The 16,744-nt window shown below is 34.7% G+C and overlaps 1 long non-coding RNA gene across 1 annotated transcript in view; it reads left to right on the plus strand.

Annotated features, from left to right (window-relative positions):
* Positions 1-8,732, plus strand: part of LOC147826375 (uncharacterized) — a 147,825-nt gene extending 139,093 nt beyond the window's left edge. Inside the window, exon 4 of the long non-coding RNA XR_015439254.1 lies at positions 8,512-8,732. This is a non-coding gene — a long non-coding RNA (uncharacterized LOC147826375). The remainder of the gene's footprint in view (positions 1-8,511) is intronic.
* The last annotated feature ends 8,012 nt before the right edge of the window (positions 8,733-16,744 follow it).

Consider the following 16,744-nt stretch of genomic DNA (forward strand, 5'->3'; position numbering starts at 1 on the left):
AGCTATCCTCTTTGCAGATCAAGTAGATTTCAAACCAACACTGATTAAGAGAGACAAAGAAGGTCACTACATCCTTGTAAAAGGAAAAATCCAAGAGGAAGAGATGACAATTATAAATGTCTATGCACCAAACACTAGTACACCCCACTATATAAAACAAATACTAATGGACATGAAAAGTCATATATGCACTAATACAATTGTAGTGGGGGACCTGAAAACCCCGCTGTCACAAATAGATAGATCAACTAGACAAAAAATAAGTAATAAATACTAGGATTCAATCGAACTCTTGAACAAATGATCTTAACAGATGTTTACAGAGTGTCCCACCACAAAATCAGAATACACATTCTTCTCAGCTGCACATGGGTCATTCTCCAAAATAGACCACATACTCACACATAGAACATGTTTAAGTAAGTGCAAAGGAACTGAAGTTATCCCCTGTATATTATCAGACCATAGTGCGATGAAATTGAAGATCCATAGCAAAAGAATCCCCAAAAATTTCATAAACATGTGGAAATTGAACAACACACTTCTGAATGACCAGTGGGTCACAGAGGAAATTAAAGAAGAAATCAGACAGTTCCTTCAATTAAATGACAATAACAATACAACATATCAGAGCCTATGGTACCCAATGAAAGCAGTTTTATGAGGGAAATTCATAGCAGTGAATACGCATATAGGAAAACAGAACGAGCCCAATTAAAAAACCGGCTTCTTAACCTCAAGCTTCTAGAAAAAGAAGAGCAAGAGAAACCCAAAGCCCATAAAAAGGAGGAAATTATAAAGATCAGAGGAGAAATCAATGCAATGGAGACTAAGAGAATGATACAAAAAATCAATGAAGCCAAGAGTTGATTCTTCGAAAGAATCAAGAAAATTGACAAACCCTTAGCCAACCTTCTCAGAAAAAGGAAAGAAAAGGCCCAAATCCATGCAATTAGGAATGAAAAGGGTGAAATTACAACAGACCCAGCAGAAATCCAGAGGATCATCAATACCTATTTCCAGAACCTATATGCCAATAAGATGGAAAACATGAAAGAAATGGACAGATTCCTAGATACATATGAATTACCAAAGTTGAATGAAGAAGACCTAAAATTTCTAAGCAAACCAATATCAATCAATGAAATTGAAAATGTAATTAAAAACTTATCAACTAAGAAAAGCCCGGCCCCTGATGGCTTCACTGCTGAACTCTACAAGACATTTAGAGAGGAAATACTGTCACTACTGTTTAAAATTCAATGAAATTGAAAGGGAAGCAATACACCCAAATTCATTCCTGGAAGCAAGCATCACATTGATCCCCAAAGCAGAGAAAGACCCAACTGAAAAGAGGAACTATAGGCCAGTCTCACTAATGAACATAGATGCAAAAATCCTTAACAAGATACTGGCAAATAGAATGCAGAAGATCATCAAGAAGATCATACATCCTGATCAAGTGGGATTCATCCCAGGGGTGCAGGAATGTTTCAACATATGCAAATAATTCAATGTAATACACTATATCAATAGAGGCAAGGACAAAAACCATATGATCATCTCAATAGGTGTAGAAAAAGCATTTGACAAAATCCAACATGCATTTATGATAAAAACCCTACAAAAAATTGGAATAGATGGTCTCTACCTCAAACTGATAGAAACCATCTATGAAAAACCAACAGCCAGTATTATACTAAATAGTCAAAAACTGAAATCCTTCACACTAAATCAGGAACACGACAAGGATGTCCACTATCACCACTCTTGTTCAGTATAGTTTTGGAAACATTAGCCACACCAATTAGACAAGAGAAAGAAATAAAAGGAATAAAGATAGGAAATGAAGAAGTCAAATTGTCATTATTTGCAGATGACATGATACTCTATATAGAAGACCCCAAGAACTCCACCAAAAGTCTTCTAGACTTAATAACCAAATTCAGTTAAGTAGCTGGATACAAGGTCAACACATAAAATTCAATTGCTTTCCTCTACATGAACAACAGAGTCACTGAGAGAGAAATAGGGCAAATAATTCCCTTCACAATAGTATCCAAAAAACTGAAATACCTAGGAATCAACCTAATGAAAGAAATCAAATACCTCTTCTCTGAAAACTATAGCACTCTGAAAAGAGAGATTGAAGATGATAACAGAAAATGCACAGACATCCCCTGCCTCCTGGGTAGGAAGGATCAATATAGTGAAAATGGAAATACTTCCCAAACTGCTATATACATTCAATGCAATTCCAATTGAGATCCCAGCAGCATACTTCATGGACCTTGAGAAAACAATCCAAAAATTCATTTGGAACAAGAAGAGACCCAGAATAGCAAAAGCAATTCTAGGCAACAGAGACATGGCAGGGAGTATTACAATCCCCAACCTGCAACTCTACTACAAAGCTACTGTGATAAAAACAGCATGGTACCGGCAAAGAAACAGATTTGAGGACCAGTGGAACAGATTAGAAGATGCGGGAACAACTCCAGACACACTCAGCCACCTCATCCTCAATAAAGGAGCCAAACACCCTCACTGGAGGAAAGATAGCCTGTTTAATAAATGGTGCTGGAAAAATTGGATTTCAACTTGCTGAAGATTAAAACTGGACCTATCTCTCTCACCGTGCACTAAACTCAAATTAAAATGGATTAAAGATCTAAATATTAAAATAGAAACGCTGAACTGGCTGAAACAGAGGTTAGGTGGAGCTCTTGAAGACATTGGTATAGGAAAAGATTTTATGAACAAAACCTCAGTTGCCCATGAGCTAGCACAATCAACAAGTGGGATCTCTTCTTATTAAAAAGCTTCTGCACAGCAAGAGAAACCACCAGCAGTGTGAAGTGTCAACCCACAATGTGGGAAAAAATCCTCACCTGCTGTTCCTCAGACAAAGGTCTACTATCTTGAATCTATAAAGAACTTAAAAAGATCAGACTTTCCAAATTTAAAGACACAATCTGAAAATGGGCATCTGAAATGAACAGACATTCCTCAGACAAAGAAGTACAAATAGCAAATAAATACATGAATAATTGTTCAACACCACTGGTCATTCGAGAGATGCAAATGAAAACAACGCTGAGATTCCACTTCACTCCAGAAAGAACGGCTGCTATCATGAAATCAACCAATAACAAATGCTGGTGGGGCTGTGGGGAAAGAGGAACCCTGCTCCACTGCTGGTGGGAGTGTAGACTGGTGCAACCACTGTGGAAATCAGTATAGAGATACCTCAAAGAACTAGTAGAGGAAGTCCCATTTGACCCAGCTATTCCTCTGCTGGGTGTCCTCCCCAAAGAATTAAAAGAATCATACCACAGTGATCTATGTGCACCCATGTTCATAGCAGCACAGTTTGTAATATCTAAAACTTGGAAACAGCCCAAATGCCCATCAACTGGAGACTAGATTAAAAAAAAAATGTGTTTTTTATAAAATGAAGTTCTACTCAGCCATAAAGAGAAACTAGAATAATTTATAGCTAAATGGATGCATTGAGGCCATACTCTTAAGTGAAATAAATAGGACACACATGTGTAAGTGCTGAATAGTATCTCTAGTGTGAGAAACTGAAAGTGTAAATAAGGATGAAAATGATTAAAACAAATAACTGATAATTTGAAATAGGAAAAGTTCCAAAGGGGTAGGAGTGGCAGAAGGGGAAGTGGAAAGGGAAGAAAGGAAAGGAAAATTATGAGAAAGAATAAAAAAGGAAACAAAGTCTATGTAAATAGGGAAGGGTGGTGAGGGTGAAGGGCACATAGGTAATGGGGGAAAAATAAGAACTAAGATATATCTTGTTCAGGTACAAACACCCAATGATAAATGTAAATGTATTGTATAACTAAAATGTACCAATTAATATATAAGTTTTTTTAAATGGAGTACTACTCAGCCATAAAAAATGAGAAATTACAGGCATAGCTAAATGGATGCACATTGAGGCAATACTCTTAAGTGAAATAAATAGGACACATATGTATAAATACCAAATAATTTCTCTAGTGTGAGAAACTGAAAGTGTAAATAAGGACTAAAAGTTATAATAGATAATGTGAAATAGGAAAAAAAAGTGGCAAAGGGGAAGGGGAAGTGGGGGGGGTAGGGGAAAGGAAGGAAGAGAATGGAATTAATATGAGAAAATGGAAAAATGTAAACAAAATCTTTGTAAATAGGGAGGAATGGAGGGGTTGAAGGGAAGGCTGGGCAAGGGTGAAAAATAACCATGAGAGATTATGTAAAGGTGCAAATTTCCAATGATGAATGTCATTATATTGTATACCTAAAATGTGCCAATGATTAGAATGAATAATCGATAATGTAAAATAGGAAGAAAAGGTCCAAAGGGGTAGGGGTAGTGGGAGGGGCAGGGGTAAGGAAAGAAGGGAAAGGAAATGATGAGAAATGGAAAAAATGGAAATAAAGTCTTTGTAAATAGGGAAGGGTGTAGGAGGTGAAAGGAGGGCTAGGAATGTGGATAAAATAAGAACCAAGATGCATCAAGTAAAAGTATAAGTTCCCAATGAGAAATGTAAATGTGTTATATACCTAAAATGTATCAATAAAAGAATTTTTAACAAATCTACAGTTGGTGAACTCCATTATATCCAATGGTATAATATTTGCATGTAACCTATGCACATCCTCCTATATACTCTAAATCATCACTAGATTAATCGTAATTCCTAAAACAATATAAATATTATGTAAGGACTGGTTCTAATATATTGCATAAGAAACAAATAATTTCAAATATTCACATTCTGGGTTGGTAGCAGATGCTGAGCCCAGAGTATGGAGAGCTGACTAAATATACTCCTTGGAGAATTGGATTTGGAATTTAGAGCTGTATTTTGCTGCTCAGGAATAATTCAATTGGTTCTGAAGCCTTCCTTCAGTGGATGGGGCCTCCTGATGTGATGAGCAACTTCTTCACTTTGCCCGAGGCAAAAGCTGGCTTGGGAGCCTGGGGTGGTCATAGCCTCAGTCTAGAATGTGTTTACTCATCCCGCTAGAATTATATGATTTTTCTTTTCAGGAATCTAGAAAAGTCTAGTTTGTTTAGCTGGATCCTGAACGAGGCAGTATTAGTGCCTGTTTGATAGATTTCAGTCATTTTAGTGACTTAAAGTGATGATTGTACATGGAGTGCTTAGCCTAATATCTGGCACAGAGCTAGCTTCTCTTTTTCCTTAGTGATATTCAGATGCCAGGAGAAGTTCATTATGCACTTGCCTCAAGACATAAAAATTAAACCACTTTAATATATTTTTAGTTATATAATGGCTACATGTAATAGTACAAAAAGATGTGGAGATTGTGCAATTTTAATGGCAGAAACAGAGGACACTGAACAACATTTAGTGTAAAATGATCTATGTTCAACATTCAGAATTACTTATTCAGCTTTAAGCCAAATTTTCTGGCATTTATTTGTTCCATCTATAAAGGGAGATAGGTTTTGTATAATGTTCATCCAGTCTTTAAAATTCTGAGACTCATATACCAGCTCCATTTATGTCTAATTTGTAGTAATGCTTTAAAACACTAGGAATATTCACTTTGATGTATGATTCATTGTTGAAAGGACATGATAGCAAGCCATGAAGAAATTTTCCTTTTAAAGACTTCCCCAACATTTGCAGTCATGTAAGGTGAAGTAAGGAATGTAAAGAAAAAGGTCATTAGAAGCAGAGAAGGTAGGCTGTGTACTCCTACTTCTTTTGGTGAAAGTTGAAAATGAAACATTCTACTATTACTTTAGTTTGTCACGTCAGTGGGGTTTTCTGTAGTAACAACATATTATTTTCCTAATTTTATGAACATTGTAAAACCTATTTGTTGTTGTTTTGCTTTGGGTTTTTACAACTAAAATCTTGAGTGTAGTGTTAAAATTTAGAGAATTTACAAAGGATGTTGTGAGGGACAGCAAAATATTTATGATAATAGAACATTTCAATGATACAGAAAGTAGATAAAATCCCTTGTAGAAAAATCAGATTTCATAATTATAATAGAAAAGATAATTAACTGGACTGAAAAGGAAAACATCAGCTGAAGAGAGATAGTTATCTCCTGGTCTTGTGGCAGTCTAGGGTTGTGCTGGATATGAAAAAGAGTTCAGACACATACAAATGCACGAATACACACTCAGAATAATTTAAAACTCCATATGAAGAAGAAGATTATCTTTTAGCTATTTAAATTGAGTTTTTAAAAATGTCATGGGTTCAGATTTTGTTTGACATTACTGACTAGGCACTTTCATTTAATGCAAATGATAAAGCACTACAAGTATTTAAATCTCATCTATTTAATTTTAAGGAGGAGAAACTGAGTAGGATTATTTCAGAAATAAAACACAAGGTTTTATTATTGTTTTGGACATAAGAACTTTGGCTGAAACTGGACTCCTCTAAGTATAGAAATAAAATCTTTGTGTGAGAATTATCTGTTCATTTCAGATGCCTGTTTTTGAACTGGGTCTTTAAATTTGGGGGTCTGATTTTTTAAAAGTGCTTTATATAGTCTAGATAGTAGATCTTAGTTTGAGGGAGACCTGGTAAAAATTTTTTCCATAATGTATACCTAAAAGGTACCAATAAACGTAATGGAAAAAAAATCTTTACCTTTCAGAGTCTCCTTCTCTGCCTCAATGTACTCCAATACTGGTTCCAACAAGTGAAAGCTGTCTGTTAGTTTTGTTTTCTGTTTCTTCATTATTCCTCTTGTCCCTTTATATATTTCAGCTCTTCTTGGTTATTTTCATACCATTTCTAGATCATACATTTTCTCTCTAACAGATATTTTAATCTCATCTATGTAAATAGGAACCATGCCTTCTGTGTGAGAAAGAAAAGCATATTTAGCTTCTGTAGAACAGCTTCTTCATTTGGGAGGATGTGACTAAAGACTGAATAGTCTGAGCCAGGACTACTGACCATCTACCACTCATTTATTTTCTATCCTTCTTGACTTCTTCCATTTTCTTTCTTAGTTGATTCATTGAAAAGAATAGAGTGGAGCCTTGATGTTTAATATCAAGCCATATTATACTTTCTTTAGAATTATAGCTTTTAAACTTTCCCTTTTGATTTCTGTGTATATTTATCTACTGGCTTAAGATCCACTGGGCAGTGTTTCTCAACTGAGGATATTTTAACCCCCCTGGGAGACTGACAATGTCTTGAAACATTTTTTTTTGTTCTGGACTGGAGAGGGAATGGACCTTGAATCTAATAAGTATAGTCTATGGATGCTGATCCATATCCTAAAATCCACAGGATAATACACACACACATACACACACACACACACACACACACACACACACACTACCAATATTACCAAAGATGAGAAACGTTACTGTAGGGAAGTAAATGGTAGAGATTAATTACTGCCTTCATAATAAAAGCAATCTCTTATATTACTTTCCTGTCTAGTCTTTTAGTTATGCTCTCTGCATCCCCAGGATAAGACATAATTAGTGAAGTCCATTTTCGAGCTAGTTTCCACAGAACACAGAATTTTGCCAATCTATGTGTTCAAATTTCTTAGCCCAGTCCAAACTATTATAGGGTAGAAAAAATGGTATCTTTTTTAAAAAACATAGTATCTTTATTTCACTCTTTCCAAATGTTATGGATGAGACATGTATAAGAAAAAACATTAAAAGAAAAGCATAACAAATTAATAAAGTTTGATGTGACATGGGAGCCTTCAGAAATGAAGACCCAAGGATGCAGGGAAATTTGTGTATTTTTATACTTACAATCAGTGAATGAACAATAAGCCTATTTCAGTGTAGAAATGTTGTTGGACAAAGAAAGAATCTGATCTAATGATCATAATCTAAGGGAAATACAGCAAAGACCTGTCTGTTCAGAATCTTTTGCGCACTCTGTGTAACATTCCTCGCCCCTAGGTAGGGGACAGGACACCTGTCACAAAGTCAATCAAAGAATTTTTTATGACGATAGCTGACAGAGAAAGGCAGAGGAAGAATAGAGTAACCTACTTACTTCTGTAGCTGTTTTAGTTGGCATGGTGCTAAACCTTTGAATATTATATTCTGAGCCCCAGCACAGGTACAACCCAGAACATCTTAGGCTGTGATGTATAAAGTATGAAAATGTCAGCACTTACAACTAACACATGTTGTACCTAGAGTAATTTTTTAAAAAAGAGATGTGATTAGGCAGAATCATAACATGTCATTAGAATAAGAAAAAATATATAACTATCTCTATATCTACTATGATTTATTAGTCACAAAAACCCTTGGGGTCTTACATTTATAATTTTATAGTGATATGATTTGAAAATATTATAGATATTCTGTTCTCATATTTGTAAGAATTCTTCATTCTTCTTGGTTTTGAGAAAAAGGAAAAATAAACAATGTGTTAGATGAATTTGTGACTTTCCTGTTTTTTAGGCACCTGAGGAGTCCATGACTCACTTCTGAAAACTTCTTCCTATGCTTTTTTCCAGAAATAAGTCTTAAAACTTGAATAGAGAAACACAACAAGGAAGACATCCTACATGCTGATGATCCTTGGATGAGGGACAGAGGAATTGTTTTCCAGGACCAAGAAAGAGTTTCTGACATAGACCCTATAAAGATTTTATTGGAACTAGTGGGCAGGTCCCATACATCCTGCTGAAGAGTTGCCCTGGAGAATATAGTGATTAAAATGACTGACAAAGTAGATTTAAGCAACCTACTATTTGGTTCCCTTTGCTTATTAAGATGTTCTTGCTTATTCTGACTGTGTAATATCATTAGGCAGATTGGACCCATATCACCACTGAGGTAAAAGTGTCCTCTCAAAATATATAGCACCTGAGGCACTTGGAAGAGCCCAGGACATCAGTTTAGAAAAGATCATTTTAGAGTTAGGATCTCACACATAATCCTGGTTTATGCAAGTAGGGATACTAACCTAAGGATTTTTTTTGTTAAATTCTTTTATTGGTACGTTTTAGGTATACAACACAATTACATTCCTCATTGGGAGTTGTACCTTTACATAATGCATCTTGGTTCTTATTTTTTCCACATTCCTAGCCCTCCCTTCACCCCCTCCACCCTTCCCTATTTACAAAGACTTTATTTCCATTTTTTCCATTTCTCATCATTTTTCCTTTCCCTTCTGTCCTTTCCCCTGCCCCTCCCACTATCCCTACCCCTTTGGACCTTTTCTTCCTATTTTGCATTATCAATTATTCATTCTAATCATTGGTACATTTTAGGTATACAATATAATGACATTCATCATTGGAAATTTGCACCTTTACATGGTCTCTCTTGGTTCTTATTTTTCACCCTTGCCCAGCCCTCCCTTCAACCCCTCCTCCAGTCCTCCCTATTTACAAAGATTTTGTTCCTATTTTTCCATTTTCTCATATTAATTTCATTCCCTTCTATTCTTTCCCCTAGCCCTCCCACTTCCTTCCCCTTTGCCCCTTTTCTTCCTATTTCACATTACCTATTATACATTTAGTCCTTATTTACACTTTCAGTTTCTCACACCAGAGAAACTATATGGTATTTGTACATGTGTGTCCTATTTATTTCACTTAAGAGTATCACCTCAATGTGCATCCACTTAGCTATAAATGTCTCTAATTTCTAATTTTTTATGGCTGAGTAGTATTCCATTTTATCGAAAATGGGCATCTGAAATGAACAGACATTTCTCAGACAGAGAAGTAGAAATAACAAATAAATACATGAAAAAACGTTCAACATCACTGGTCATTCAAGAGATGCAAATGAAAACAATGCTGAGATTCCACCTCACTCCAGAAAGAATGGCTGCTATCATGAAGTCAACCAATAACAAATGCTGGTGGAGCTGTAGGGAAAGAGGAACACGGCTCCACTGCTGGTGGGAGTGTAGGCTGGTGCAACTACTGTGGAAATCAGTATGGAGATACCTCAAAGAACTAGGACTGGAAGTCCCATTTGACCCAGCTATTCCACTGCTGGTGATCTTCCCCAAAGAATTAAAAGAATCATATCACATTGATATATGTGCACCCATGTTCATAGCAGCACAGTTTGTGATAGCTATAAATTGGAAATAGCCCAAATGCCCATCAACTGGAGACTGGACTAACCTAAGGATTTTGATCCCTGATTTCTTTATATTGAAGACTATACATGCTTTTTAGCTTCCTGGTGAGGCTTGACAACTTCCTTCACAGTTTCACTGCTTACTAGTTCAGCAAATGTTCTTATTTTCTAGAATATTATTCTGCCTTTAGCAGAGTAGTATATGGCACCTCAAAATATGATTGTAAGAGCCCAGAATGAGTCATCACAAAATATGCCTCACTGGCACAAAGATTGATTACCTTGGGTACTTATATTGAGAAGCCACAGATACAGAAGCTTTGATGACAGAGTAAAGTGGCCCTCTAGGAGGGAAATTTACATCTGTAAGGAAAACTTTATTTGTAAGGATGTTTCCTACTCTGTACCAGGAAGGGAACGTGATTGAAAATAACATCTTAGAAAGCACCAATTTAAATTTGCATAGCAAACTTTACCCTTGCTTACTGGCCTTTTGCTGGACTACTTCCCATAACCAGCCTTCTCCATATCTTTCTTTGTTTCACTGGACAATGATATTTAAACTCATATTCAAAACACCTTTGAGATTTACAAATTTCTCTTAGTGTCTCCCATATTTACATGAGATATACATGTTATTAACTTCTGGGTTCTTCTCCTGTTAACCTGTCTCCCTACCAAGAAAGATGAATTATAGAGGCAAATTATTTATTCTCCCCTATTGCCTCAATTTTCTTATTTGTAAATCAGGGAACATGGTATCTACCTCACAGGCTCTTTGCTTTGTTTCGAGAAGTAAATAAGTTACTGTTTGCCAAGTAATTGTAATAGTGCCTATCAAAAATGTAATCTGTCATTATCATGCTTGTGAGTTTTTCTTAGAGTGCTTAATTCTTGGCAATCCTTCATTCAGTGGAAACTATTGAGATATTATTATTATTAGAAGCAAGAAAATATAGAGATTTATAGCAGAGGAGGATCTGATAAATGAGATAGGAAGATTTGCTGCTACAGAAAGAAACATCTTGGGAGTGGTAATGGGTGGGTAGGATGGAGAGGCATCAATTAAGTGGTGAAGATGGAGGGTGAGCCAAATGAAGAAATCTTTCTGTCCACTTGTTTTTATTTGAGTAAATTAGAAGAAATTTTGACTGGAGCCATTACTTGACAATAAATGAGCACCTTTCACATTTTTGCAAAATTGATTTACTTTAATATTATAAATGGGCTGGATATATATTGGCATATGCTTGCATTTTATAGATAGATTTTTGCACACTTATGGATCCCATCCCTCCATCCTATTCATTTCTACTGCAACTTCTGTGGCTTCTTAAGCAGGAAAAGTAGAATTTTTTGTGCAGGTAATATTCTTATAAAGTTCACTCTCCCTCACAAAAAAGAGAGAAGTATTTTGAGACAGATTGTTTAATGACTAAAGGGAGGTCTAGGCATTAAATGGTTGGCTTAAAGATAATAGGCCTCATGTTGGATACAGAATTTTAGTTTTCAAAGTGCATCCTTATAATAATCTGCTTGAACACACACACACACTCAGAATGTAAGGAATATTGAATAACATTTGTAGGAAACCATTGGTTTTGATTGAGTTTCTGCATAAAGCCCACAGACCAAGCCAAAATGGAGTTATTCATGATAAACTTCCATGTCACCAAGTCAAAAGTAAGTTCTCTATCCATCCTTCCAAGACAGCAGAAGACAGAGACACAGTCTCACTACATCCTCAAACATGTCAATTTTAGCTAGTATGATAAGGAAGAGTCCTCTGCTTTACCCTTTACAGGAAAGCAACTTAGAAATGGCTGGTCAGAATTTTGTTTCCTGCTCTGCTTTTTTCATCCCTTTTCTGCCTGTATAGCCAAACTTCTCTGCTCACTTCATCAGAAAATCCATTCTATTTTATAAAGAAAAGTGTTACTTGACTCTTGAATTGCAAATACAAGCCAATTAAGTTCTTTAGCTTTGCTGTCATCTTGTCTTTTGAAAACAAGAATATGAAACTTTTATGTACATAATTCCCTCCTAGGTTAGATTAAACTAAATATTAAGACAAAATTTTATCAAAATTTAGTCATACAGAGAAAGAGACTATAATTCAAACTGGGGTTGGAATAATGGAGACTGAAAATAGAGAAAACTAAAGTAAATTATTCAACTCCCAAGACTGAATGATGGATTGTCTTGTCTTAGAGTTGGGTAAATGATGATTCAGAAAGAAATAGTACTTCCTAGTGTAGGAATGTAACCAGGTGGATACCGATGTCTTTATCTGAAATAAGAAAGATGGAGTATGAGAGAAGATTTTGCATAACAATATATACTTCTAGTTTTTTTAAGTACACTTAGAATCTATATAATATTTGAGATAGTTCTTACTTATATGCCATACAAATTGTCTATATTTTCCCTTGGACTTGAGTATTTATTTCAATTTTATCAGTGTCAGGTCATAATTATTTACTTAGTAGTCATGGGCAGAGAAAATGAATTCAGTATAAAAACTATTTATCTTGCCTACGTTACCATTCCTTATTATATTCTAACTCTATCTATTATAAGTTGTCAAAGGATAAATATATAAATTCTTTACAATGTACTAGTAATGGAAAAAGGACTTGTGTTCCCATTTCCATCTCATCTTAACATTTCTTTACTTCATGTAAATTGTTGCTCTTTTGACTTTTCTGTCAGTTAGAACATCTTTCTAGTTCCCTCCCATTTTTGACTAACATAAAATTGTCAATGCATGTTCAGTTTTATATCTACAGCACAGATATCATTTTACCTTTTTCTGAAAATTATCTCTTAACATGTGTCTCACTGGTAGATTGTGTTGCTGTTATGAAAAAAAGAATCACCAGGGTTTTGTTGAAGGAGTTATTGTCAAGTTATATCTATTAAATCTTCTACATATATATAACAAATTGTATATATTATATATAAATATGTATGTTTTATATGTGTTATGTATATAATATTTTATGTATGAATCTTATATATATGACATCTATAGCTATACCTATCTAGTGACTTTGACACATATATTTCTTATAATGGTAGTTTCCATGAAAATTATTGACTCATTTGAAACCACAAGAAACAATTTTACCAATACAATTACAAATTTATGTCAAATGACTCAAATTATAACTCAGCACCAAGAACATTGCATTTTCCTGATGGAGGCTAGGATTTCTTAGCTGCTTCAATCATCAATCTTTGAGCATTCATAAGCCTTTCATTGAAATTTCAGACACTGAAAAAACAACAGAATTAATATGTCAATAATGAAAGATATCTGACTGTTTTCTAGCAAATGCACAAGTTACCTCTATTCTCATAAGTGAGCACTTTAGTGACTAAGATTCTGGGAGATTATAACTCATTATTTTTTTACTTGAAGCATATTCTGAAACTGTCCTTTAAAAATGATTAGTTTCTGACTCAAATTGGAGTGGCTCTTGTTTTTATCTTGTCAAAGAAGAGGAAAACTGGCAGCACTGGCAAGAGAAGCATAAACATTGCATCTTTGGCAAAAATACAGTTTAAATATTTAGAGAATTATGATTCCTAACTCAAAAAACATAGTGATGTAATATAATTTCCAGGCCAGTATCTAGGTAAATAGTCTTCCTACTTATATAACATTAATTGATCATAGGGTATTATTTAATTTGTAAGTTGTTAACATTTAATAAGTTTAATCATGAATGTTCACAACAGTTAATCTAGAAAGTTCTAACCTACCATTTCTTATAACAACTTTTTATTTTATATCAAGCCTAGGAAATTTTTGCATATGTTTTAATATCTTATAAATTCATTTTTCAACTATTTTAGAGGGATGATAAATGAAAAAATTTTAGATTGTTTTGATTTGAATCTTAGAAAGTATTTAGTAGTAATATGCATTTAGTAGTAATATGCTAACACACATGTAATAGCTACAAGTATTACATATATAAGTAGACTTGTGAAATGAATTAGTGATCACCAATTTTGTTCTGACACAGTAATAAGGTAAGCTCAAATGTTATGTAAAATTGATCAGATACAAAAATGCTTTCTTTAAAAATCTTAGTTGAAATTCAAATTATAAATAAAGAGCAAAACAAAAGATAGATAATACGAAGTAGGCAGATCTTTCTCAAATGGTAAGGGAATGAAGAGATAGAGGGAGCTGAGAAGGAAGGGAGAGAAAAGGGATTAAACAGGAATTAATATGTGTTATAGGTACCAACTCCACACAAGGAATGAATGTAAACGTTACCTATCACAATCATGTTCTAATTAAAACAAAATAAAATAAAATAATAAAAAATTGGTTGAATCTGTCTTTTCCAGAAAGGGTTCTCATTTTATACTATATTTAGTACAACCTTAACACAAACTTTTTCATTGGCCATTAACAATTATAGATAAAAAAGGAAAGAATGCAAAGGAAAAAATATGAGAAAAGGAAAAATTGGAAACAAAATCTGTAAATAGGGGTTAAAGGAGGGCAGGGGAATGGGGAAAAAATAAGAACCAAGATTCATCATGTAAAGGTACAAGATCCCAATGATGAATGTAACTGTATTGTATACCTGAAATGCATCAATAAACTTAATGGAAAAAAATTATAAATAAAAACTAGACTTGGGGAACATCTGGATGTTAAAAGATACCCTCTTTTTTGTTTATTATGAAAGAAAATGTATTTTAGTTTCTATAAACTTGGGACTGCCTTTATGTTAAACTTTCAGATTATATCCCCTTCCAGTAAAGCAATAGTGAGGATTTTCATTCAAGTTAAGTTCTTTTATTGAAGTTAGGATCCTTATCATTATTAACTATTTTAACTCCAAAATGTGCACATATGTTTATTATCTAGTCACATAGATTTACAGGGGAATTCTTGTGTTTCTTATGGGGTATAGTTCCAAGGTCAAAAGAGAAGTGACTGAACCCTATATGTCAGGTTTCCATCACTATGACAAAGTATCTGAGATTTTTAACTTAAAAATAGAAAAGATTTCTTTTAGCTTACAGTTTTGGAGGTTTTAGTTCTTATTTGGTTGGCTCATTGCCTCTGAGCCTCTGGTAAAGTAATACACAATGTCAAGAGCATGGTGGAGTAGGCGGTTCACATCATGGTAACCAGAAAGCAAAGACAGAGATCAGAAGGGGCTCAGTTCCTAAAGCCCCTTCAATGCCTACCCCTAATGACCTGAGACCTTCCACTAGGACTCACTGTCTAGATTTCCACCATTCCTCAGGAGCACCACGGACTAATGGCCAAGTCTTTAACATATGGGTTTTTGGGGAACACTTCCAAATCATAGCAGATTCTATTCCTCTTATTTCTCAAAACCCATAGTGATAAATAATCACAACTTTTTACCACATTTGGTATCTTAAGAAGCATATTTCTTTTTATTCTTACAAAAATGTTTCTTTTAATGAAACAAATATTTTATAATTAAAGAGAGTTTTAAAAGAAGAATTTCTGCAAAACTTACATGTTGTTTTACTTTGGGATTATATATGATAATAATAAATAATATTATAATAAGAGGTCTCTCTTTTGGAAATTATACACATATAAAATCATATACTTTTTCCTTACAGGAATACAGTTATGTTTGGTCAGTCCCATTTATTTTTCCATAACAAAAAATTTAAATACATGGAAGTGTCCATGGAGTCTTAACTACATGATCTTTTATAGAGGCTTTCTTATCACTGAAGATTGGATCAGGTGGTGTCTAGTACATGAGTTTATTTCTGCATTTGTACATGTTTTACCATAGCCAACAAATTCAGGTGACATAAGTTTACTAAAATAATGAGACAAAGAATATTTATTGGAAAGATGTAAGGAATAGGAGGAGGAAGGTGTTTTATTTTTACCTTCTGTATTGTTCCAGTACTGGGCTCATATTTCAAAATAATGGAATGGGTAGTGAAGAAGATAGGAGAGAAAGATATACTTTATTCCCTGGGGTTTCAGAGGCTATCATTCCTCTTACCAGTCTTTTAGGGAAAAGGTTCTGGCTGGGGGGTCAGGTGGGAACTAGGCTCAGCCATATGTCCCAGTATGACAATCAAACAGACAAGCTGTTGTGAAGGGCAGAAAAAGGAGCTTTAATCAGCATGGTCACACTGAGGAGGAACAGATAAAGAGGTTCGGTGCCCTAAGATCTGTCTTTGAGGAGATGACCACTATATTTAGGTTTTATAAAAAAAAAAAAAAAAAAAAAAAAAAAAAAAGAGGAACAAAGGCAAGGCTTGGGGCTTTGCACAGCTGACAGAAGAGGTAATCTTGGTAATCATTTTCTCAGGACTGGTTCTGTGGAGCTCTGAGAAAGCCATCATTGTTTGAGGCAGTTCCATTCCCAGTGTGAGATGATTGGTCTTGGTCAGGCAACAGCCTCTGTTCAGTCATGAAGTAATTGCTCCTGCTTACAGAAGGGGCAGGGCAACCTAATTATGGGCTTGAGACCAGGAGATAGACAAACAATGGCTAGCCAGGATGGAAAACTGAATAATCCAAATAGGCCCTGACAAAATTAAAACACAAGGGTAAGGAGGCTCACTGAGGTCTGCATTGGGAAGCTAGAGGGCAGAGGAAGTCTGTTCTAA

This window comes from Heterocephalus glaber, unplaced genomic scaffold, assembly GCF_053883595.1.
Source record: "Heterocephalus glaber isolate CG9 unplaced genomic scaffold, H.glaber_assembly_v1.0 deba00001472, whole genome shotgun sequence".
In the NCBI taxonomy this organism is placed as follows: Eukaryota; Metazoa; Chordata; class Mammalia; order Rodentia; family Bathyergidae; genus Heterocephalus; species Heterocephalus glaber.